The following is a 24188-nucleotide window of genomic DNA, read 5'->3' on the forward strand; positions in this document are numbered from 1 at the left end:
GACCCCATACCTACATATCCTCTTCCACTGTGAACATTTACCACTGTAGTGGTACTTTTGCTATAATCTATGAACCTACCTTGACACATCATGATCACTTGTAGTTCATAGTTTACATTAGGGTTCACATTCTGTGGGTTTGGACAAAAATATAATGACACATATCCACTATTATAGTATCATACAGAGTATAGTATAGGATCATACTGCCTTAGAAATGCTCTGTATCCAACCTATTCATTCCTTCCTATCCCCAAACCTGGGAATGACTGACCGTTTTATTGTATCCATAGTTTTGTCTTTTCTAGAATGTTATATAGTTGGAATCCTACAGTGTGTGTCCTTTCAGACCTTTTCAATTAGTGATGTGCATTTGATGTTCCTCCATATCTTTTCACGGCTTAATAGCTTATTTATTTTTTAGTGCCGAATAATATTGTATCGTCTAGATCTACCACAGTTTGATTATCTACCTACTGAAGGACATCTTGGTTGCTTCCAAGTTTTGACATTATGAATAAAGCTGCTACAAACATTCACCTGCAGATTTGTAACTCCTTTGTATGGAGACCAAGGAATGTAATTGCTGGATCATATGGTAAGAGTATGTTTAGTTTCGTGTGAAAATGTTAAACTGCCTTCCAAAATAGCTGTATTATTTTTGCATTCTCCCCAGCAACAAGTGAGAGTTTTTGTTGTTTAACATTCTCACTAGCATTTGGTGTTGTGAGTGTTCTAGATTTTGGCTATTCTAATAGGTCTATGCTGATATATTAGTTTGCATTTAATTGATGATGTATGATATGGGGCATATTTTCATGTACTGTTTACCATCAGTATATCTTCTTTGATGAGATGTCTGTTAAAATCTTTCACCAATTTTTTAATTGGATCTTTGTTTCCTTATTGTTTAGTAGGTTTTTTTTTTTTTTTTTTTTAAGAATTTGCTTATTTATTTGACAGAGAGAGAGCACAAGCAGGCAGAGCAACAGGTAGAAGGAGAGGGAGAAGCAGGCTCCGTGGTGAGCAGAGAACCCGATGTAGTGCTTGATCCCAGGACCCTGGGATCATGACCTGAGCTGCAGGCAGACACTTAACTGACTGTGCCACCCAGGCATCCCCTTATCGTGTAGTTTTAAGAGTTCTTTGTATATTTTTGATAGCAATTTCTTTTCAGATGTGCCTTTTGCAAATACTTTCTTCTAGTCAGTGGCTTGCCTTCTAATTCTCTTTGTATTTTCTTTCACAGAAGTTTTAATTTTAATGAAGTTTAGCTTATTCATTATTGATTTCACGGATCCTGCCTTTGGTGTTATATCTAAAAAGTCATTATAATGCCTAAGGTCATCTAGGTTTTCTTATTTCTATCTTATCTTTCAGAAGTTTCAGAATTATTTCTTTTATACTTAAGTTTATGATCCCTTTTGAGTTAACTTTTGTGAAGGGTGCAAGGGCAGTGTCCAGATTTATGTGTTTGCATGTGGATGTCCAGTTGTTCTAGCAACATTTATTGCAGAGACGGTCTTTATTATATTGCCTTCGTTCCTTAGTCAAAGATCAAATGACTATATTTTGTGGGTGCATTTCTGGGCTGTTCCTCCTGTTTCATTAATCTGCTATTCCTTTGTCAATATCACACTGTATTGGTTACTATAGCTTTATAGAAAGTCTTGAAGTCAGGTAGTATAAGTCCTACACCATTTCCCTCTCCTTCAAAATTTTGTTGGCTATTCTACGTCTTTGACCTCTCTATATAAACTTTAGAATCAGTTTGTTGATATCCATAAAAATAAGCTGATATTTTGATTGAACTTCATTAAATCTACAGATTAGGTTATAAAGAAAGACATTTTGACAATATTGAATCTTCCTATCTTTAAACATGGAATATTTCTCAAATTATTAATGAATTGAGTACTTTAATCAGTTTTGTAGTTTTCTACATGTAGATATTGTATATATTTCACTCGATTTATACTTAAAAGTTTCATTTTGGGAATGCCTGGGTGGCTCACTGGTTGAGCGTCTGCTTTAGGTTCAGGGCATGAACTCGGGTCCAGCGATTGAGTCCGACATTGGATTCCCTGTGAGGAGCCTGCTTCTCCCTCTGCCTATGTCGGCCCCTTTCTGTGCATCTCTCATGAATAAATAAATACTTTTAAAAAAATTTTCATTTTAGGGTGGCAAAATAAATGGTATTGTGTTTTTAATATCCAATTCCACTTGTTCATTTGTGGTATAGATGAAGATGATTGACTCTCATGCAATTAGTTATGTATACTACAACATTAGTATAATCACTTAATAGTTCCAAGAGGGTTGTCAACTCTTTTGAATTTCATGCACAGATGATCATATTGTCTGCATATAAAGACAGTTTTTTTTAAAGACAGTTTTATATATTCCTTCCCACTATGTATCCCTATTATTTCTTTTCCTTGCCTTTTTACATTAGCTAGGCCTTCCAGTATGATGTTGAAAAGGAATGGTGAGAGGAAACATCCTTGTCTTATGGCTAATCTTAGTGTGAAAACCTCTAGTTTCTTCCCATTAAGTATGATATGAGCTATAGGCTTTTATAGATATTCTTTGTCAAATTGAGGATGTTCCCCCTATTCATAGTTTACTGAGAATGAGTGCTGGATATTGTCAGATGCTTTTTCTGAATCTTTTGATATGATAATGTGATTTATCTTTTTATTTTGTTGATATGATGGATTACATTAATTGATATTTTAATGTTGAATCAGCTTTGAATACCTGAGATAAATTCCTCTTGCTTGTGATATATAATCTTTTTTGCACATTACTGGATTCAATTTTTGAATATTTTCTAATATTTTGTTGAGGATTTAGTGTCTATGTTCATGAGAGATATTGGTCTGTAGTTTTCTTGTAATGTCTTTTTCTGGCTTTGGTATCTGTAATGTTGGCTTCATTAAGTGAATAAGGAAGTATCTCTGCTTCTAGTTTCTAAAATAGATTATGGAGCACTGGTACAATTTCTTCCTTCAATACTTGATAGAATTCACCCATAAACCCATCTGGGTTTGGTGCTTTCTATTTTGGAAGGTCATTAATTATTGATTCAATTACTTTAATAGGTAAAGTTGTATGCAGATTGTTTCTTCCTAGATTGTTTTTTGAGAATATCTTTTTTTTTTTAAGATTTTATTTATTTATACATGAGAGACACAGAGAGAGAGAGAGAGAGGCAGAGACACAGGCAGAGGGAGAAGCGGCTTCATGCAGGGAGCCTAATGTGGGAGCCTAATGTGGGACTCGATCCCGGGTCTCCAGGATCAGGCCTTGGGCTGAAGGTGGAGCTAAACCGCTGAGCCATCCAGGCTGCCTGAGAATATCTTTGATATTCTTTTGGTTTTGATACTAGTGATCATGTTTTCATATAAATGTGTATATATACATATATAATTTGAATAACATAATTATACAAGTTGATATAACTATATATCAATTTGACATATATGTATATAAATGTGCACACAGGTATGTAAATGACCAAACTGTAGACCTGTAGACATACAAATGTGTGTATGAATACAGCTTGGCCAATCTTTTTAGATCTATTTAGTTTTTGTTTTTTTTTTTTAATATTAAGCAAGTGTTTCCTTTGTGGCTTAATAAAGTCATCAATATTTTCTAATTCTATATCTTCTGTGGTCTGCATGTTTATGTCTCCCCAAAATTCTCATGTGGAATCCAATAGGATGGTTATGGGAGGTGAGGCCTTTGGCAGATGATTAGGTCATGAGAGTAGAGCCCTCGGCAATGGGATTAGTACTCTTTTTTTTTTTTAAGGTTTTATTTATTTATTCATGAGAGACAGACAGAGAAAGAGAGAGGCAGAGACACAGGCAGAGGGAGAAGCAGGCTCCATGCAGGGAGCCTGATGTGGGACTCGATCCTGGGTCCCCAGGATCACACGCCCTGGGCTGAAGGCAGTGCTAAACCACTGAGCAACCCGGGCTGCCCGGGATTAGTACTCTCTAAAGGAGAGATCCCACAGAGCTACCTAGCTCCTTCCAATCAGGTGAGAATACACCGAAAAGTCCTATTTTCCAGAAGACAGCCCTCACTCAGTGGTGTTGGCACCATGAAGTTGGACTTCCACCCACCAGAACTGTAAAAAAATAAATTTCTGTTTTTTACAAGCTAGCTAGTCTATAATATTTTGTAATATCAGTCCAAATGGACTAAGACAACATCTCATTGAAAAGACAGCGTATGTTTCTTTGTGTTCAGACTTCTCCATTTCTCTATTTATTAGATCAAATGTATAGTTATTTTATTCAAATTATTTATTTTCTTCTTGGTCTGTTGTATGTTGTCACATAACCTGTTGTTGGCCACATCAGTATAGTTATATTTTTATTTGACTGCTCATTTATCTGTTATTTTCTTTTCTAATTTTATAAGTATTTCTTGAAGACAGTCAACATTTTATCTCCAGTGTCCAGTATAGTACATGGTTCATAATAATTCTCAATACTATTTTTTGTGAATAAACACTTGTTTATCGGCTAATGTTCAGAATTATCTTAAGTATTTCAATAATCTAGAATTTAGTGTGAACTAACACAAAAAAATTCCATCTCAAGTTTATATAACTATATATCAATATGATATATATATGTAAATATATATTAATATTACACTATAAAAAATTCTGTAAATGAATGTTTTCCATTGTTTTACCTCAGTCAATGTTAGCATCTTGGGTTAATATTAGTAATTACAAATTAAATAATCCTGATGACTGAAATACAATTGCATTCGAGACTCTGACTATACCAAATATATTAAGAAATTAAGGGGCACCTGGGTGGCTCAGTCTATTAAGCGGCTGCCTTTGGCTCAGGTATGATCTCAGGGTCTTGGGAAGGAGCCTCATGATAGGCTCCCTGCTCAGCGGGGTGTCTGCTTCTCCTTCTCCCTCCAGCCCTCCCCTCTGCTCATGCTCTGTCTCTCTTTCTTTCTCAAATAAATAAAATAAATTAAGTAGATATTTAAATTTTATAAATGATTTGCTCCTATATCTGATAGAACAGTCCATTTCAAAGGTCTTTCCTCAGCAAGTGTTACACATTTCTCTAATTCGAGCCCTCGAAAACCTTTTTTATTTGTGTGGCATTTATATACATTTTCTCAGCTTCTTAGTGGAATGAGTCAGATCCCACTAGGAGTGTACCCAATTTCCCTTTGTCTCAGTTATAGTTCATCTCCTCTCCCTCAGTGACAGCCACAAAGAAACTCTGGGGGGCTTTTACCTCAATAGTTAAATGCTTCCACTGGCACCAGTTTTTCACCAGAGTAGTCCACAAGTGAGCTTTAAAGAACATATAAAAGCTCTTTCCCCTGTAGTAGCCTGTCTGACTTTTCCTTTCAGAGAGAACCCCAGGGATTTGCTGTGAATCACTCCCATTGAGGTTAATTGGACAACACATTGAGAAAACCGGTCATAAACTCAAACACATCTGCTCTGATTCTAAAGACCAAATAGCAAAATTGTAGTTTATTTTAATTGGCACCCTCCTGTGAGGGGGGGTGGTGGGGGGAGAAGTCAATTAGCAGATTATTATAATTATCAGAAGCATGTAAGCCTAGTCCTCTGTTGAATGTTTTACTATTTTTCCTTCTTCATTTGATAATCTATATTGTTCTATAATAGTTTATTTCATAAAAATTTCTGGGTTAATAATTACAGTCCTTACTAACCAAATATAATATGTACCAAAATGGAATTAAAATGACTGACTTTTAATTAAAATCGGGCTGTGATTTTTTTCCTTATGAATGTGAAACTTATTCATCCATTCCACGTATTGTGAGCTTCTACTATATATCAGACATATATTTCTTGAGAATATATTTTTGAATATCTACTTGAAATATATTTTCCTTAAGACACTTTTTCTGGTTTATTAATCGATTAATTAGAAATGCTTGAAGATTTGGGGAATATAAAGAATAGTGAAAGGGAACAAAGGGGAAAGGAGAAAAATGAGTGGGAAATATGAGAAAGGGAGACAGAACATGGAAGACTCCTAACTCTGGGAAACCAACTAGGGGTGGTGGAAGGGGAGGTGGGAGGGGGTGTGGGGGTGACTGGGTGATGGGCACTGAGGTGGACACTTGAAGGGATGAGCCCTGGGTGTTATTCTATATGTTGGCAAATTGAACACCAATAAAAAATAAATTTATAATAAAAAAATGCTTGAAGAAACCTAGCTCTTTTGTGAATGGGCTATTTCCTTTGTTGTACCTATGTGGGACAAACTCAGTAACCTGGAGATAGGGGGTAAGATATGTGTAGTAGGAAATACCACTGAAGTTACTTAAAAAAATTAAAATTAACTAAATAATTAATATGAAGATCTAAAAGGTGAGGTCAAAAACAAAATAATAGCAATCACTTTTTTTATTAGTAAAACTTATTTATGGTTTAATATATTATCATTGACTTAATAACATAGTTTTAGCTTTGTTTTTAAGGTACTAGATTATTATCCTCACAATTAAACATTCTTTAGCTAGGATACTGGACTGGCTACTGGATATTTAAAACTAATACAAATTGTCACTACATTTAGGATGGGTTAGAGGACTTCTAGGTCAGAATACAGATGCAATGTAATAAGTAGTATAGTATAATACAAAGTATATTTGGTCTTTGTCCCTGGTCTTGGCAAAGAGCTCCTAAAACCCTTGGAATTTACCAAGTGATAGGAATGTCATTTGTTATTAATAATGTGTGTCTTTCCACCTAAGTTTATGCTAATGATGTGATTTAGTGTGAGGCCCCACCATAGATGGGGGGCGGGGTGGAGAAGGGGGTGTCTGGTTTTTAAACTCTATTCAAAGGAGATTTAATGAGTTTCTACATTGGTGAATTCATGGAGGTACTACTGGGAGTTGGTGTGCCTAGAGAGGGCATGAAAGCTCCTCACTTCCCCTTCCAATACCTTGCCCTATGCATCTCTTCCATCTGGCTATTCCTGAGTCATATCCTTTGTAATAAACCAGCAAACCTGATTAAAGTGCTTCCTTGAGTTCTGTGAGTTTGACAGTATAGCATATTATTGAACCTGAGGAGGAGATCCTGGTAACTCTTGAATATAACCACTTGATCAGATGTGTGGGTGGCCCAGGATTTGTGATTGGCATCTGGAGTGGGGGGTACTGTTCTGTGTGACTGAGTCCTTAAACTGTGGGGTGAGTGCTAACTCTGATTAATTAGTGTCAGAGTTGAATTAAATTGCTAAGCACCAAGTTGGTGTCTGGATAATCTGAGAATCGGTTGTTGGTGTTGGAAAACACCCCAGAAGTAGTATCACTAGATTGTAAATTACCCGACAAAATGGATTATACACTATATAGTACTTATATTTCTCAATTTCACATTAACTTGGACATTATAAGAAACTTATTCAAAGCTTATTGAATAACCGAGTTGACAATAAGTTCATTTTTCTTTGCAACCTATTACATTCTTGTGATCTGAAGCCGTTAATGAATTTCCTTATTTTATGCAAAATAGGGAAGTGTTCATTTTGGAAAATTAATTTACGTAGTGTTCATTATTTTTGGGACTTACTAGGCTATGTTAGTGGAGGAAACAATAAAAAGAAATATGGAAGACAAAATTTTTGGGATAGATAACACTCCACTCTGAGTCATAAAACAATGAATTCAGTCCTGATTCTTACACTTGCTGGCTGCTTGATTTATCTCACTTTCCTTTATATAGAATGATAACAATATCTACCCACTTCAAAGGCTTTCATGAGAATTAAATGAGTTATTGCAGTGCATAGTAACAAATATACTATCTAGTATGCAAAACTTTCTGTCAACAAGATTAATCACTAACTCTCGTTAGCTGGCACTATCTAAGCAATATGACTAGAGATAGATAGCTTGATTCACTGAGACATTGGTGTATTTTACGAATTACTAGTACTAATTTCCTATTGCCAGAGCCAAGGATATGACTAAAACAATCCAAAACGTCTGATTTTTGAAGGTCTGTCTCTTAGGTTAACTTCTGTTGCCAAATCAGTACCAGTCATAGAAGACTCACTTGTAATTTCACAGGGAAAATTCATTATAAAGAATGGATGGGCAAATTTTTTCTGAAAGAAATTAGTAAATATTTTAGGCTTTTCAGACTGTAAGATTTTCAACTACTCAACTCAACTACTTAACTCCGTGCTTGTGGAGTAAAAACAGCCATAGATAATATGGGAACCAAATGCAAGTGGCTGTGTTCCAGTAAAAGTTTATTTGTAAACAAATAGCAAATAATATTTGGCCCATGGACCAGTGTGTGTGGGTCCCTGATATAAAATATTACTAGCTAGAAAAGGAAGGTTAACTACAAAAGTTGGTAAATGAGAATCCCAAAGAATATAGAAATAACAAATTTAGGGATACTACATAGTTCCTTTAAGGGTGAAGGAAAGTACTCAAGGAACGACCAAATTTGGAAGGGCATCTCTCCTCCCACCTCACTCGGAGTCTGACCTTTCAGCTTCATTTGAGAGAGTGTGGCTGTAGTCCACTGTATGGAAGAGGAATTTTGAGGGGTACTATGGTCTGGAGCTGAGGCATAGGAAATTGTCTACTAGAGTTCAGTGAAGTTTGATGTCATTCCGGGAGGTTAGAGCTAGGTCCAAATGCAATCAGATTAAGATTTCTTGTTATAGGCAGAAAAAATAAACAAAACATAATAGTTTCAAAATTCCAAGGAAAAATACTTGCCAATTTAGTGCAGAAATTTACATATAAAAACACCTATATTATCTTTGTCAAAGAAAACAACTAAAGGCAATATTTTATTCAACCAGCCATGCACAATTGACTAAATTGCAGGAGGTTGAGAAACCATGGGAACTAGAGTAAAGGACTGACTTTAGGAGGCAAAGCAGAAATCAGAACCAAAAACAGTTGGACACTAGGTAGGGAGTCTGCCATAAAATCTTCACTGGACAGAAATTTGGGGTTTTGTCATGAGTAACAGAGCAAAAGCATAGTCAACCCAGTAAAAATTAGGAGTCTATCATGCTCTTAAATATTAATACACTATCTGTAATATTAGCAGGGTACACTCTTACATGGACAAATTATATAGCAGCAATGATGTCTGAATTATGGTAGTATACACAACCCAGAAGGGTTCTCTGAAGAGCAACATATTGAGAGACCTTATATAGCTTGGGGAGAGACAAATTAGTTATGAGTAGGAGTTCAAAAACTGCTCAAATTCAGCAAACTGTTTTTGGAAGTAAAGTTTTATTGGCATATAGCCAAACCCATTTATTGGCATATAATCTATGGCGCTTCTGCTACATGGCAGAGTTGAGAGTTGTGATAGAGAACATATGGACAGAAACACCTAAAACATTTATTATTTGGCCCTCTTCTGACTATATATTTCAACCCCTGAACAAGAATGTGACCAAATAAAGAAAGGATAACTGTTATAGGAAGAGAAATTGCCTGCTATAAGATTTTCACTTGAGAAAACTTGAAGATTGAGGTATTCAAACTGAAGAAAACAGAACTCTATAAAGAAGTATTAAAAATGGAAAATCTAAAATGAAAGGTTGCAATTCAATTTTCTGAGCCTTTACACTCTGAAATTGTGGTAGAAGAGGAAGATCTAATCAGGAGAATGGTCATAGGATGAGATTATGGTCAGTCCTGAGCTTTCAAATGTGGGTTGAATCAAAATTTTTCTCTTGGTACTTATGTCAATATTGTGGAAGTTCCACCGATTAATTAATGTCATACTTTTTTTTTTTTTTTTTTTTTTTTTACCATATCAGAGTTGTTTTCATGTCTACCTTCCCTTAGGATAAGTCTCAAAATGGTTAATTACTAGTTTGAGAAGCCCTACAATTTCTGGTTCCTCTCTCTGTTTTCAGTTCCTATCTCAACACTTTCCCTTCTGTTCTTGCACAGCAAATTTTCCAATGCCTCTTCCTGATGTGAACTTTCTCTGAATACTAAATTGAGTTAGATCCCCCACCCCACATATATTTCCACATCTCATGTGTTCTTCTCTTGGCACACAAAATTATAGCCACCTCTTTATGACCAGAAAACCTTTGGAAGGGACCACATCTGTCTTTTTTTTTAAAATTTTTATTTATTCATGATAGTCACACAGAGAGAGAGAGAGGCAGAGACATAGGCAGAGGGAGAAGCAGGCTCCATGCACCGGGAGCTTGACGCGGGACTCGATCCCGGGTCTCCAGAATCGCGCCCTGGGCCAAAGGCAGGCGCCAAACCGCTGCGGCACCCAGGGATCCCCACATCTGTCTTGTTCAAAGTTCTACGCATGGTCCTTAGTTTATGTAGACAATTAATATGTATTTGAAAAATAAACTATGAACAAATAAATCTATACAAAAGTTTTGCAAATGCTGCTATCATCACCCTCCTTATTGCCAGTATAGAATGTTACATGTCATAAATCTTTTTGTATGATGATCTTGTATAAAATAAAATATTTGGAAGAATAGGCTGATTACAGAAAAAAGTGATTATGCACTTTATATAATGACCTATATGACAACCTCAGCTTAATTATGTTAGGAGAGTATTTTGAGGATTAACCAACTCTGTAAAGTGCTCAGGACAGCACCTAGCACCTATTCGGTTGCTCAATAACTGTTGTTGACAGCACAAATCCTTCTCATCTTTTATTTTTTGCCTCCTAAGAAAAAAGGAAGAAAAAATTCTCACTCTGAGAAATCCAGTCCACTGTGTAAGCATAATGATAATTTTTTCAGTCTGTCTGTATAGATTATTTAACTGTGAAGAGAGCTGCTTACACAGACAAATCATCACAAGGGTTCAAATTGGTTGCACATGGCTATAGAAAGTTTTACATGACTAATCTTGGTGTTACCCATAAATTCTTAGCACAGTTTTTTAATATTTAATACTCTATCTCAAGATACTATCATGAGTTAGAAAGTGGAAATTATTTTAGAATGGTATGACATTTTGTATTTATTTTTTAAGGAGTTGCAAATTCCTCACAATCATCTCTTTGGCCTTTACCAAGGCCTTGAGATTTAGTACCCTTTTCAGAGATCTTCTGGCAGATACTCTACTGTTTAAGGAAAAGTAAAGGCAAAAAGACCAGAAATTGAGTGTTGAATGGCAAAGTTCTACCGCCAAGCAAAGGAACCAGTAATTCATCACAGAGTCTAGCATCATAGTGTGAAGTTGAGGGAGGAGAAAAGTAGAGATTTCTAATGACTGACGATTGAAGACTGCTGTGTACTACAAAAACAAAAGGAGTGCTGCTGACCTGTTGATTAGATAAGTACGAGACTGGCTGGGGAAGGTCAGCTGCATTGACGGAATGTCTGTTTTGGGATTATGTCATAATTGGCCATCTTTGTTGCCATTTGACATACCAAATCAAGATTATGGTACCAAGAAGGTCTCTACCCATATTGGCAGTTCTATTGGCCAGATAAGGGCATGCTACTGCTATAAAAATGTAATAAAAGAGACTTTGACAACTTCAACTCAAGTCTTTTGCTATGATGGATGCAGTGAAAGACGCTTTTGATCACCCACACCATTCATTTTAAGAAACAATGACTCTTTTTATAGTAGGGTGGCATAACCATAATCAATTTTGTAATTTAATCATTAAATAAGTTCACTTAACTGATAGAAACACAAATTATCAATTATATTTTACAATAAAGCTTTATAACTTTTTAATCACAAGTATTTCTACTCATGCTAAATATAATAAGGATAGTGAACCAAGTCCTTCTTGTCTATATGTCTCCTAAAATGAATTATAAAAATTTGGAAACTGTACTTACTACCCAATCAGTACACAATTCAGTATGTGCTTTGTAAATTATGACAGAAAGAAAAATAACCAAGAAAGAATTGCTTTAACCTCTGTTGTGATCTTTTATTCTTTTTTATTTGTTTATTTGTTTTCTGGCCTTATAAATGTTGTTTGAAAATGTCATTAGTGTTTCCATAATGCATGAGTTGACCTGGCTTTTGCAATCTTCCTCTGGAAAGCTTATAGCCATTTTTTTAATAGTCTCATCTGGTTTTCCAAATTTCTATTTATTTAATCACAGAATATTTTATCATAGAGATAGAAAAGTGAGTATACCAGCATTTCAACCAGAAAAGATAGAGGCATATCTAGAAATAAAACATAATTTCCAATAGTCTCCCTTTTACCCTCTTTCTACTTCACCATTGATTGACCACGTTCAAGAAAAGTGTGTAGTTCTCAGCTTTGTAAGTTCTCATTCTTCCTCCAAAGACTAGTTATATGTAAATAAATGTATTGACAGTTGGTTAACATACAAAATTTAATACCATGTTTATTTACTATTGAGATGCTGTGTGTGTAAATATGAAAGAAAATAGAAGGATCCCTCTATTTAAGGACCAGGAGAAGGGATGTTAGTATAAGTAGTAAAGCTAAGCCAAAGTAACTGACATAGTTCATGAGTGTCTATGTGAGCCCCTTAAGAGTATTTTTGTTTTCTGGTTTTGGAGAAATAAACTGCCAGTACTTTTTGTTTTGATCTCAACCTCTTCCTTTTGCAAAATCTCCATGCTGGGCAACATCCCAAAGAACACTGAGTAGTGAGCCCAATGTGCATTCATACTGCTTATAGCCTAGAGTTCTCACAGTTGTTATTTTTGGCAAGGACTCCCACTGCCCGATGGTCAATCAGAATAGTTGTTCCCTCTCCAAAATCAAATTCATCTTCCTTTAGTCAAATCTGTATTAATATCAAGAGAATATACAAATGTCCTCTTTTTTTAGTGTATGTAGTCATGTATGGCAAAGGCGAGGGCCTCAAGTTAGATGTTGCCTTTGAGACTAATTTTATTAGTTACTCCACTGATGAATACCATATCGTTAAGAGAGAAAGGACAAAGATTGGAGTAAATATTGACTTCTCTTGGTTATACTCAATGCCACACCCCTCTGACATTTGAAAGGGTTTTATAGCATTGCTTCCAAAGGTAGAGACACACTGGTCATATCAGGGAATGGCCTGGGTGATTTGGAGGATTTTCATATCTATGTTCTACATAATATATGAATTCAGGAAATAATAAGGTGATGAATAGTTAGGTTTATGCAAAGCTAAAGCTGACTGCACAGTACTCTTGAAGATTTGCCTTAACTTACGACTTGTTATTGTCACAATTCTTCTGCCTTTGGCTGCTTTACCTTTTTGAACATATTTTAAATTCTTCTGATTTTAGACTTATGGTCTAAGCATTAAATCTAATGAATTCCTGCAGCAAGCCCAATTTCCAATTACTGTTTGGAATACCCTTTGAATCATCCAGAAGGATTCTGCTTTCTAAACAAAAGGGAAAGTAGGGATTGTAAATAGGGAAAAATGTTGAAAGCAGTGAAGATGACTATGACACAGAGAAACAACTTGCCTGAGACATAATTGAAGTGAGTAGAGAATCTCAAGTTTGAATAAGTGCCTTATCTGTGCTTTTAAGAAGATAGGATTTTGAAAAGCTCTTAACTAAGTTAAGAGGCCGTATTTGAAAAAGTGGATGGAAAACTCTGCTGGCTTTGAATATGTGTGATATTCTTGTGTGTGAGTAATTGACTCATCTAATTAAAATGGAAAATGTTTAGAGAGAAAGAATGAGCAGAGAGGGAGTGGAAAGGAAGTTCAACCTAAAATAAAGACCTACTTAATCTACTATGTAAAGACAATGTAGACTCTACTGTTCAAGGGCAGAACTTGCGTTAGCAGAAAAGAGACAAGTTGTCCACAGGGGAGACAGGATTTCACCTCACTGGCAAAATATTCCAGCAACATGTTTGCTCTGATCTGGCTTGAACATTTAAGGAAAAATGGGGGAAAGACAAAAAACCGTCAGTAAATTTGGTCTACCATCTTAGAAAAAGAATGGACAATTTCCAGAGTCCTAAACTCTATAGAGGGTTCACATGAGTAAAATATTGAAGATATGAAGTCTCAGAAGGCAGATTGACCTATATCACCACATAAACTTCAGATATTTAGATATGCATATGTATTTTAAATTCTGGTTAAATGTTGCAAGAGGACAGCAAAGGTGAAAAGGGAATAAAGGGAAGGAGGGTCACATGGAAAAAATAAAAATACTGTGGGAATTGGACAAGAGGGAGAAATGAAAGGGGAAAGTAATGAGGACATAAGTCAAGCTTGAGTCCTACTTTGCCTGTGTTACCTGAACTTTTCCAGACTTCATTTCAGGAAAGCACATCTATGTCTTTCACTGGCACACAGTCCTGTGCATCGTAGGTACTCAATAAATAATTGTTAATGATGCTATTTTTTATCTGTCCATCACCCTTCAGACAAATTTCATTTCCAAACATCCCTCTCCCATCCAAGAAAATCACTATGTCTGCAATTCAGTATTATAAAACAATTGATCCAGAGCACTTTACCTATTAAAATACAATTTAATGTGGGACTAAAAGAATGAGTATCTGAGGTATAATCTCTTTCAAATTACTTTACCCTACTTTTTGATTATCAGTGGTGGAAATCTGACTGAATAACATTTAAAAGTTTGCTTTTTCCAGCAAAGAGACTAACATTTTCTAAAATATGTTATAGTCTGTCATAAGACAACACTTAACTCTTTTGAGCTATATAAAAATGCCTATTAGTAAAAAAAAAATCCCAGATAAATATGTTAGTTTTAGCACTATGAAATGACTATTTATCCAAGATTTACAACCAGATTATATTGGTGTCTAGCCATACAGAATGATAATTACCACTTAGAACCCAATGCTATATTTAAAACCCTTTAAGCATAGAAGAAAAAAATGCATCAAAATGTTTCTCTGCTAAAATGTATCTAGAACTAAAGTGCACTTAATATTGTCTTTACATCATTTTTCTGTTTCTTTAGGCTAGAATAGTTTCATAATTTGATAACAGGAACCTATACTTGCTTTTACTTGTTCTATTTCTACACTTTTAACACCCATAAATACTCATTTACAAGAATTTCATGTCTTCACTTCTAACTTTGTGACTGGAGATAAGTTTGAAATACAACTAACAGTGAATTCTTAAGCCTGGCATTGTATTTCTATAGAAGTACGGGATCATTTTTCAAATGAATTTAGTAAAATAAATGGGAGACTGAGGATTCCTTAAAATGTTTTATTAATTTGTGAATCACAAAAATAGCTCTTTAGAGGGGTGCTTAAAAATGATTTTTTGCCTTTGCAATTCCAATGGAAAAATCCAAATAAGTTTGATCTGAGGAATTGTCAGTGCCATAAAAGAGCATCAGAAAGCACTTAGAGTGACCTAATCATTAAGAAAAACAATAATTGCACTGACATTTTCCAACAACTGATCATATTAGTTGTTTTTAAGCTAATAGATAAAATCCAGTTGTAACTGAAATATCCAAACAATAAACCTGACCTAACACATCTTTAACTTCTCATTCACAGTGACCAAAATTCCACTATCTAGTATACAAACCTTGGGTTAGGATATATGTGGATAGATAAGAATATCTGTATACAATGAAGGGCTAGTAGCTCACATTGCATTCTTCTGTAACTCCTTCTATGGTACCCATGAAGACAGAAGACATAGTAGGAAAAAAAAACACAAAGAAAACTAATACATATATAACAATAAAATAAGAATCGGGAAAAACTCTTCACTCTCTATAAAATATATAGAGCTGAATTCAGACAGATCATGTTGAATTATCCACTGTCTCTAAAAACAGGCAGCTGTTCTTTTTGAGGTAGCCACGTCAGATTCTCTCTCCTTGTAAACACTCCCAAACCTCAACTGTTCACACCTATTTCTAAATTACATTACATAAAGGAAACATCCTTGCAGTGAACATGTGTGTGGAGGGGTGGGAAGTGACCAGCAACATTTGTGCTAAGGTAAGTGGTGGTAGTGGTGACATGGCATAGGTGAGGCAGAGATATTTAAAATGAAATAGAACTAATTTTATTGTATTTCAGCTAGGAATGCTGTTTTAATCTGTCGAAAGGAAAAGATTGCAGCTCATCATTTTTTAAAAAATACAGAAAGTGGTGACAGTGGCATCAGCTAGTCTATAAGGCTATCAGGGATTAGATTTTTGCCCCACTGCAAACCTCGCTCTTTTCCTTCCACCATCTTATAAATTTTGACTTATGCATTTGACTTATTTAGTATTCTTCCCATCCAGACATCACATCTGCATTCAAGGAAGAATGTAGAGGGAAATGACAAGGTCTTTGATAAGAAAATTATAGGCTTTACTTCAGTGCAGGTCTCATGAACCAGTACTGAATCATATTGTCCTTCCTAAATGCAAAGTAACCCGGAATTTGAATTTGTTTCTTCGTTTGTTTGTTTTTAATGTAATCTTTATAGTGGAAAGTGGCAAAGGAGAAGTTTTAATATCCATTTTACTATGACTGCCATAGGATACCCAATAGCTATAGAAACACTTCAAAACATACAACAAACAAAATCAACCACACTGGCCTCTGTCTCATCAAGCCAGTTTCTGTATCCATCCATAAGTCTGTACTCTATTTTCTTTGCTATGTGATCCAGATTGTCACACTTCATATTAAACCACATGTAAGCTAAAAGGCAATTCATTTGCTTCCAAAGGGCTCAATGCATGATGATGGAGAAAGTAGGAAAGAACTGCAAAACCCTCATTTCAAACAAGAAAGAATAAAAACATATAGCAGATACTCATCTATAGGTCATGGAAAATCCAGCTGGTCAAAATAGGGAGACTTCTCTGCTTTAACAGAAAATGATGCATCTTGTTTGGCTAAACTGCAGTCCCTTTATTGCAAGGTATATTGCACATATGAAAGATAATGCATTAGATTTAATATGTAGTTTAAGTATATTAATAAAATAAGCACTTATATATCTATCCATTTATCAAGCTCAATTGATAAACTAATGCTAGCAACTTTAAAGCCTCTGTGAGCTACCCAGAAAGACATCCTCTCCTTCTGAAAACATAGTCTATTCTAAAATTGCTATTAATTTTCCCCTTGCTTTTTTATGCTGTTGTTGTATCAAAAGGTTTTCCACATATGTGTACATATTAAAGACATCATAATAATATTTTTTGCCTGTTTTTGCCTGTATATAATACAGATGGGATTATGCTCATATTATTGTGAATGGCTTTTTTTTCACTCAAGTTTAAATTTTTGGGTTCATCTATATTGATTTACTTAGTTATAATTTATTTGTTTTCTCTGGTGTAAATACCAAAATATATTTATCTATTCTTCTGATGATGAAAGTTTCTTTTTGTTTTCAGGCTGTGTTATTATAAATAATGCTTCTGTGAATATACTTGTGCATGCATCTAGGTTCATATTTGCAATGGATTTTTTAAAAAAATATTTTCTTTATTTATTCATGAGAGACACAGAGTGAGGCAGAGACATAGGCTGAGAGAGTAGCAGGTTCCATGAAGAGAGCCTGATGCAGGACTCGTTTCCAGCATCCTGGGATCACGACCTGATCCAAAGGCAGTCGCTCAACCATAGAGCCACTGAGGTGTCCCTGGGTTTTCCGTATATTTAGGGATAAGTGTTGATTCTTAAGTATGTCCATCTTCACATTTATTGTGTTTAAAACTTTTCATAAAAATTTACACTACCATTTGCAATATCCATAAATTATAAATCCTCTGTCCTCATAAACACAATTTTGCATTCTTCTGATACTAAGGATGTGTATCTTTTCATGTATTTTTGAACACTTGTATTTTATACTGTTCTGTGTTCTTGTACTTTGCCCATTTTCAGCTTGATTGGTTTAAATATTTTATTTTTTTATTATTATTTTTTTTTTGGTTTTGCACCCTGCTACATGCACACCCTTTTTTTTTTTTTAATTTTTATTTATTTATGATAGTCACAGAGAAAGAGAGAGAGAGGCAGAGACACAGGCAGAGGGAGAAGCAGGCTCCATGCACCGGGAGCCTGACGTGGGATTCGATCCCCGGTCTCCAGGATCGCGCCCTGGGCCAAAGGCAGGCACTAAACCGCTGCGCCACCCAGGGATCCCGGTTTAAATATTTTAAATTTTTGAGCGTATGATTCTTGCTTAAACTCTAGATACTTTTTGTTTGCATTGCAGATGGCTTCTTCCAGTTTGGAGGTTGTTTTCTTATTTGTTTTCCATGTGATTCATTTTTTCAGTTTTTAAAAAATAAATTATGAACATATATGCTCGACACTTTTGCTATAAAATTTACTCCTCTAGATTGTTCCTCGTGTCCCATTTGTGAAATTGTTATCTAGCCAAATGTCATAAAAAATTCTGTCAAGTTTTGCCTTTCAAGTTTAAGTCATTAATTTCTATATGAAATAATGACTTAACTTAATAATATAAGTATATTATACTTATATAGTATAAACTTTTCATGTAGTTTGCCAATAAATGGAGATTACCCAAATAAGAATAGAGGCTTTCAAATCAGAGTTTGCTATAGCAAAGCATTCTACCACTGTTACCTGCATCTGACAGAAACTCAAAGGCAGGCAGGGAGTGGGAAAAGCTTCATAATAATGAAAAAAAATCATTAAAGTCATACTCTGGAGATTTTAGAAGGCAGGCTAACTAGAAGTGGGACACCTTAGGTGGTTGGTTTGGGGAGCATACTTGGCTTACTTTGGTTGATTCAAAGATGGAAAAGGGGCAAAAAATATGGAGGCTGGACACACCGCTGCTGAGATTGTGACTTAATTTCCTAATTGGTTCCTGCATAGATTGTGAGGCAGTGTTCTATTGTTCTACATGGTCCAGTCATTGCCCTTCTGTATATTAAGTCTCTCAGTGTATAACTTGTTTTCCTTCCACGATTTATTGAAAGCTTTCCTGTCTTTTCCTCACTGATATACATATCCACTTCTTGCAATATCTCAGATTTCTATATATGCGAGACTTTAGTCTGGGCTCTCAGCTCTATTCCATTAGTCTATTTGTCCAGTTCTGGACCAATAGCATGACAATTTAATTATTATTGCTTTATAAACAATATTGGTTGCCTAGAAGTCCTAACTTTTCATTCTTCTTCAAACTATCTTAGCTGCTCTTGGTCTTTTATCCTTCAAGGTAAATTTTAGGATCTATTTTAAGATCCTTAACATTAATGTAATTTCATAGAAAAGATATTGCTAAGAGGATGTGTCTTCCTACCCAGGATTATTGGGTATCTATTTTTTAAAATCCTGAAAACCAGTTAAAGATAGACTCTAATGTAATTTATATGCCTTATTGCTATGGTGAATATCTTTTAATGAAATTTTCTGTGTCTGTTAGTGCGCAACTTATATATGTATGTGTATTAAAATCTTACCTCTAGTATAATTTCAAAAGTCTAGCTTTAACTTGCATAGTTATTAACTAATTTTGTTTATTTGTATAAACAATCATATACATATCATATTGGAATAATGCAATGCTTTTTTCCCTTTAAATCATATGAATTTTCATTTATTTTCTATTTTTTATATAAGACCTCTAGTAAAATATTGAAGAAGGTGTTGATAATGGGTTTCTTGTTAAACCCATTTTCTCTGAGTTAAAGAGAATTCATTTAACATTTTTAAATTAAGCATATTGTTTTCTATAAGATTTTATGATATCCTTTCTTAAAATCTGTATCTTCTTTTTCTAGCTTGTTTTTAATTATAAATGTTGTTGGAATTATCAAATTATCTTTGTATTGAGACAAAGATTTTCATTTGCCTTATTATTAGTATGCTTTTAAAATAATAAAGCAAACTAGCTGTTCTGGTATAAGTCCATTATATTTAGTGTCATTTTATACATTGATGAGTTTGTTAATATTTTCACATGTACATTCTCTGAAATTGATATGTAGTTATATTACCCATGCTATATTTTGTTTTATTTTATTTTGATATTAAGATTCTGTTAGCCTCATCTACAAGTTGCAGAGTTTCCTCTTTTCTATGCTCTGACATATTAATATAAAATCAGAATCATGTCTTTCCTGTTTGTTTATTGCTTTATGATGTAAAGTTTCTGACACTGGTATTTTCTTTGTAGGAATGTTTTGAACTACTGGTTCAATTTTCCCCCTGGTTAAAGGATCAGTTTTGAGAATCTATATACTTCTAGGAATAAGTCATTTAACCATATTATTTTTTAAAGTTTCCTCTATACTCACTCTAGTAACATCCTTTCAGGGGTATTTCAGCCAGTCACCTACTGGAAGGTGCTTTACATTAAATTTCTTATATGAGAGGAGATGCAGAAATGTGCTTTCACTAGAATGGCCATACACTATGAATATGGATTGACCTTTTCTGCTCATTTCTTCTACCCATAATATGGCACTGTCACACTCCTTGGGTTTAATGAATATGGTATAATAAATATTGTTTCTGACTATAAAATTTCTTTCAGGCAAAAGAAGTAATGAAGCAGGCTCAAACCTATGTAATTCAGAGGTCTTACCATGCACCCCTTGACCTAGAAATAGCTTGACTTAGAAGCCAATTTAATGTTCTATTACAAGCAAAATGACAATTCTAAGGATGATAAAAATCTGTGTTTGACGTTCTGTTGTAGAGCAGATGGTCTATTATCTGAGCCAGTTACCATTCTATGGAACTCTTTCTCCAGTGAAAGCATTTAAGGCTCTAGAAACAGAGGGGGAAGGGGAATCAGGAAGTTGATGTTAGAAACTAACAACATTCTTAAATTCTTGTTTCTTGTCTTCAAGACTTTGGTCTTCTACAGTGACTTGGACTTCTATCAAGGGATTCAACAATGACTCCATTGACTTGGAAATTAAGATGCTTCTTGGCCATTGAATCCTCATGCCACTGAATTTACAGGCAATGCAGAGGACTATGGTATTACCTAAGGATATTGATTCTGGTTATTAAATGGAAATAGAGCTGCTACTGGAGTGATATGTAGAACACAAGAGATCCTCTGAGACATCTCCCAGTACTTTTAAATACACTGGAATCAGTTAAAGAACAACAATAGCAACTCAATGCATCTATGGACATCTATTAAGAATATAGTTTTGGGTTTCAATGCAGAGTTTTAAAAAAAAGTCTTAATCAGTGAAAGTATGGGCTTAAGGGAAATGGAAGTTTAATTGGGTAAGAAAGAAAGAAAACAAGGCCTATAATAGCTTCCCATATTTTATTATTTGATCTATAGATAGGTTGTATGCATATATATATATATTTTTTAAATAAATTTATTTTTTATTGGTGTTCAATTTACCAACATACAGAATAACACCTAGTGCTCATCCCGTCAAGTGCCCCCCTCAGTGCCCGTCACCCATTCAACCCCACCCCCCACCCTCCTCCCCTTCCACCACCCCTAGTTCGTGATCTCTAGCCTAATGTCATCTGTTTTTCTCTCCCTTTATACTGCTATGTTTTACAAAGTGTGTTGATAATTAACTTTTAAGTTAGCATCTAAGGTATAGGTTATCAAGATGGGATTATGACAAGACACCATCACCCAGACACCTATTTAACAACTTAAGAATGTCATACCCCACGTTGCATTCACTACAATGTATTATCAAATTGCAAATAATTCTAAAATGTGTTGTTTAATGAAAAAAATGCAAGTACTTTTGAATGTCCATTTTTGTCAATCATATGTATGAATGTAGTTTTATAAGAAACTAAAGCGTTATTTTACCTTACATATTATATATTTTCTTTTTTTTATATATTTTCATAAGAGACTACAGCATTACATATTAAGGCATTATATATAGGATTACAATTTGGGATAATTTATGCTAATTTTCTTATAGTTTATAGTCTTTTTTTAATTGGTCAGTAAGAACATGAATTATTTGTATAATAAAATACAATAAAGAGAAAAATTAAAATAATAACACAGCTATAGAATTAAATTTTTGCAGTCATTGATTATGTACCTTAGAATATGAAATTTACATAAAATACTAAGAATTGAAAAAAATAGGTTTATATTGGTATTATCAAAAATTTAAAGTGGTATTTTTTTACTTTTTAAAGTGTTTTAAATTAAACAATTTTAACAAACTAGAAAGACCTACATGAACATGTTAAAAGTTAACTCTAGATTACTTTTGGACAATGAAAATGCATGGTATTTGTGTGCATGTATGTTTCCTGTGTTTTATGAATGTCAGATGAAGTTTACATATTACTTTATAATGATAGGACAAATTGTCACTATTAGTAAGGTTTTTCTCAGAAATAAGTTTTATATTGGGGTGTATGAGAAAGGTGTTTAATTCAAATTAGATATCTTCATTAGTAATAATGCACCTTTAGTTATGCATATGAGTAAAATGAGCAAATGCTGCTGTTTTTTCTTTCTTATGACAAGAATAACTAAAACGTATGTGAAACACATTGTTTTCTGCACAGCATAAGCTCCAAATTAGTTAGAATTATGGTCACAAATATTTCTGTTATATTAATTATAATAAGGGACTTAGGTATTAGCATATTTTACTATTCCACATATGGGTGGAAGCAATACATATCATTTTTGCTTCTTTGCAGCCCTAATTGATCTATTTGGCTTGCCTATTATAGCAGGTATTTTCACAAATGTTTCTAGTGATTTCCAGATATTATTCTTTTTGTGTTTTTTAGGAATGACCATCTATATTTCAAATTGAGGTAGAACTTCAGTCCGGTATCAATTGACTATTATGACATATTTTGTTCAGTATTTATTTACAATTCATTTTCATGAATATTCTGTAAAAGAAAGTTTAAAACACACTAAGCTAGAATATATTAGCAATATCTTAAGATACAATATTTGCTAAATGATTACTTGATATATCTTAGATATAAAGTGTGTGTATGCATGTGCGTATGGCTGTTATCTTTATTCAACATTTTCTTAAATGTTTTAACTAAAATATTATATGGTTTCAAAATATATTGACATGTGGCATTTGTTTAATTATGTAATTAATTCTAGGGTCAATTGATAAGTGAAAGTTATGTCATATTATCATTAAAAGTAAGGAAAGTGAAGGTCACTATATTCAGCTGAACAAAGAATAAAGTCTGTGTTATTTTAGCCTTGATATCATGAAGAACTAAGTAGTTTTAAAATATTATATGAAGATCACTGTGAACAAATGCTAACTCTCTTCACAGATTTTTTAAAAATGAAATCTATATTAACTGATAAATTCTTTGGGACAAAATAGGAGCAACCTGTGCAACAGAAGATTGAGCATTTTTCACTTTTCTGTGTGAAGGATCAAGCAGTTGATCACAATAAACTCCAACTCAATTGGCTCAAATATAAAAGGCTGTATTATCTCAAATAACAGAAAGTCCATATATAGGATGTTTCCATGGTGATGAAATTGGGTTTTGGCCCTGATTTGCTGCAATTCTTTTGACTCTGTGCTCTTGCCACAAATTAGCTTTTTCTTCAAAATGGAAGCAAGACAAGTTCAACAGCAAAAGGAGAACCATCTATGATTTGTGTACTTTTAATTTAATAAACAATGTTATTGCATCGCTTCAAAAGACACGTCTGTCTGAATGGTGGTAATGCCTGTGTTGGTAATGCTGTGCCAAATGTTATTACTTAGATGATGATCACCAAATGATTCTAACATAAACTGATGTTTTTCCGTTGTAGTATTTAGTTGGGCTCACTTTGAGACCCCACAAACATTTTTACCCCAACAACCTTTAGGATCCACTAATAATTATTACTCCTTTCAGGTATTACACTGAGGATTGAAAAATGATGACTTCTTATTCTACTATTTATTTTTTATTTGATAGTTAAGAATCATTGTGTAAAAAGTGATTTACACCTGTCCCTTTACTATTCTCTCCTATGCTTTATTTTTCCTTTTCCCTTTTTCTTTCTCTCCCCTTAAAAAAAAATGTTACCCTGTGAACCCATAAATCTTTTTTTGTAGTTGTTAATATGTTGCAATCCTTTAACTGTTTTATTTGAAGTTCATATCCTCTCAAATTGGGTTAGTGGGAGCCTTTAAGTTTTTTTTTGTACATTTTGACATAACTTGTTAAGTCTTAAACATTTCTAGGCTTATTATATACTTTTCTGACTCTA

At 34.1% G+C, this 24188-nt stretch overlaps 1 long non-coding RNA gene across 2 annotated transcripts in view; it reads left to right on the forward strand.

Annotated features, from left to right (window-relative positions):
- The first annotated feature begins 425 nt into the window (after positions 1–425).
- LOC140600708 (uncharacterized) overlaps positions 426–24188 on the forward strand; it is a 28620-nt gene continuing 4857 nt past the window's right edge. For both annotated transcript variants that reach the window (XR_012003871.1, XR_012003870.1), the window contains exons 1-2: positions 426–598; positions 20827–20959. This is a non-coding gene — a long non-coding RNA (uncharacterized lncRNA). The remainder of the gene's footprint in view (positions 599–20826; positions 20960–24188) is intronic.

The sequence above is a fragment of the Canis lupus genome, chromosome 12 (assembly GCF_048164855.1).
Source record: "Canis lupus baileyi chromosome 12, mCanLup2.hap1, whole genome shotgun sequence".
NCBI classification, from domain to species: domain Eukaryota; kingdom Metazoa; phylum Chordata; class Mammalia; order Carnivora; family Canidae; genus Canis; species Canis lupus.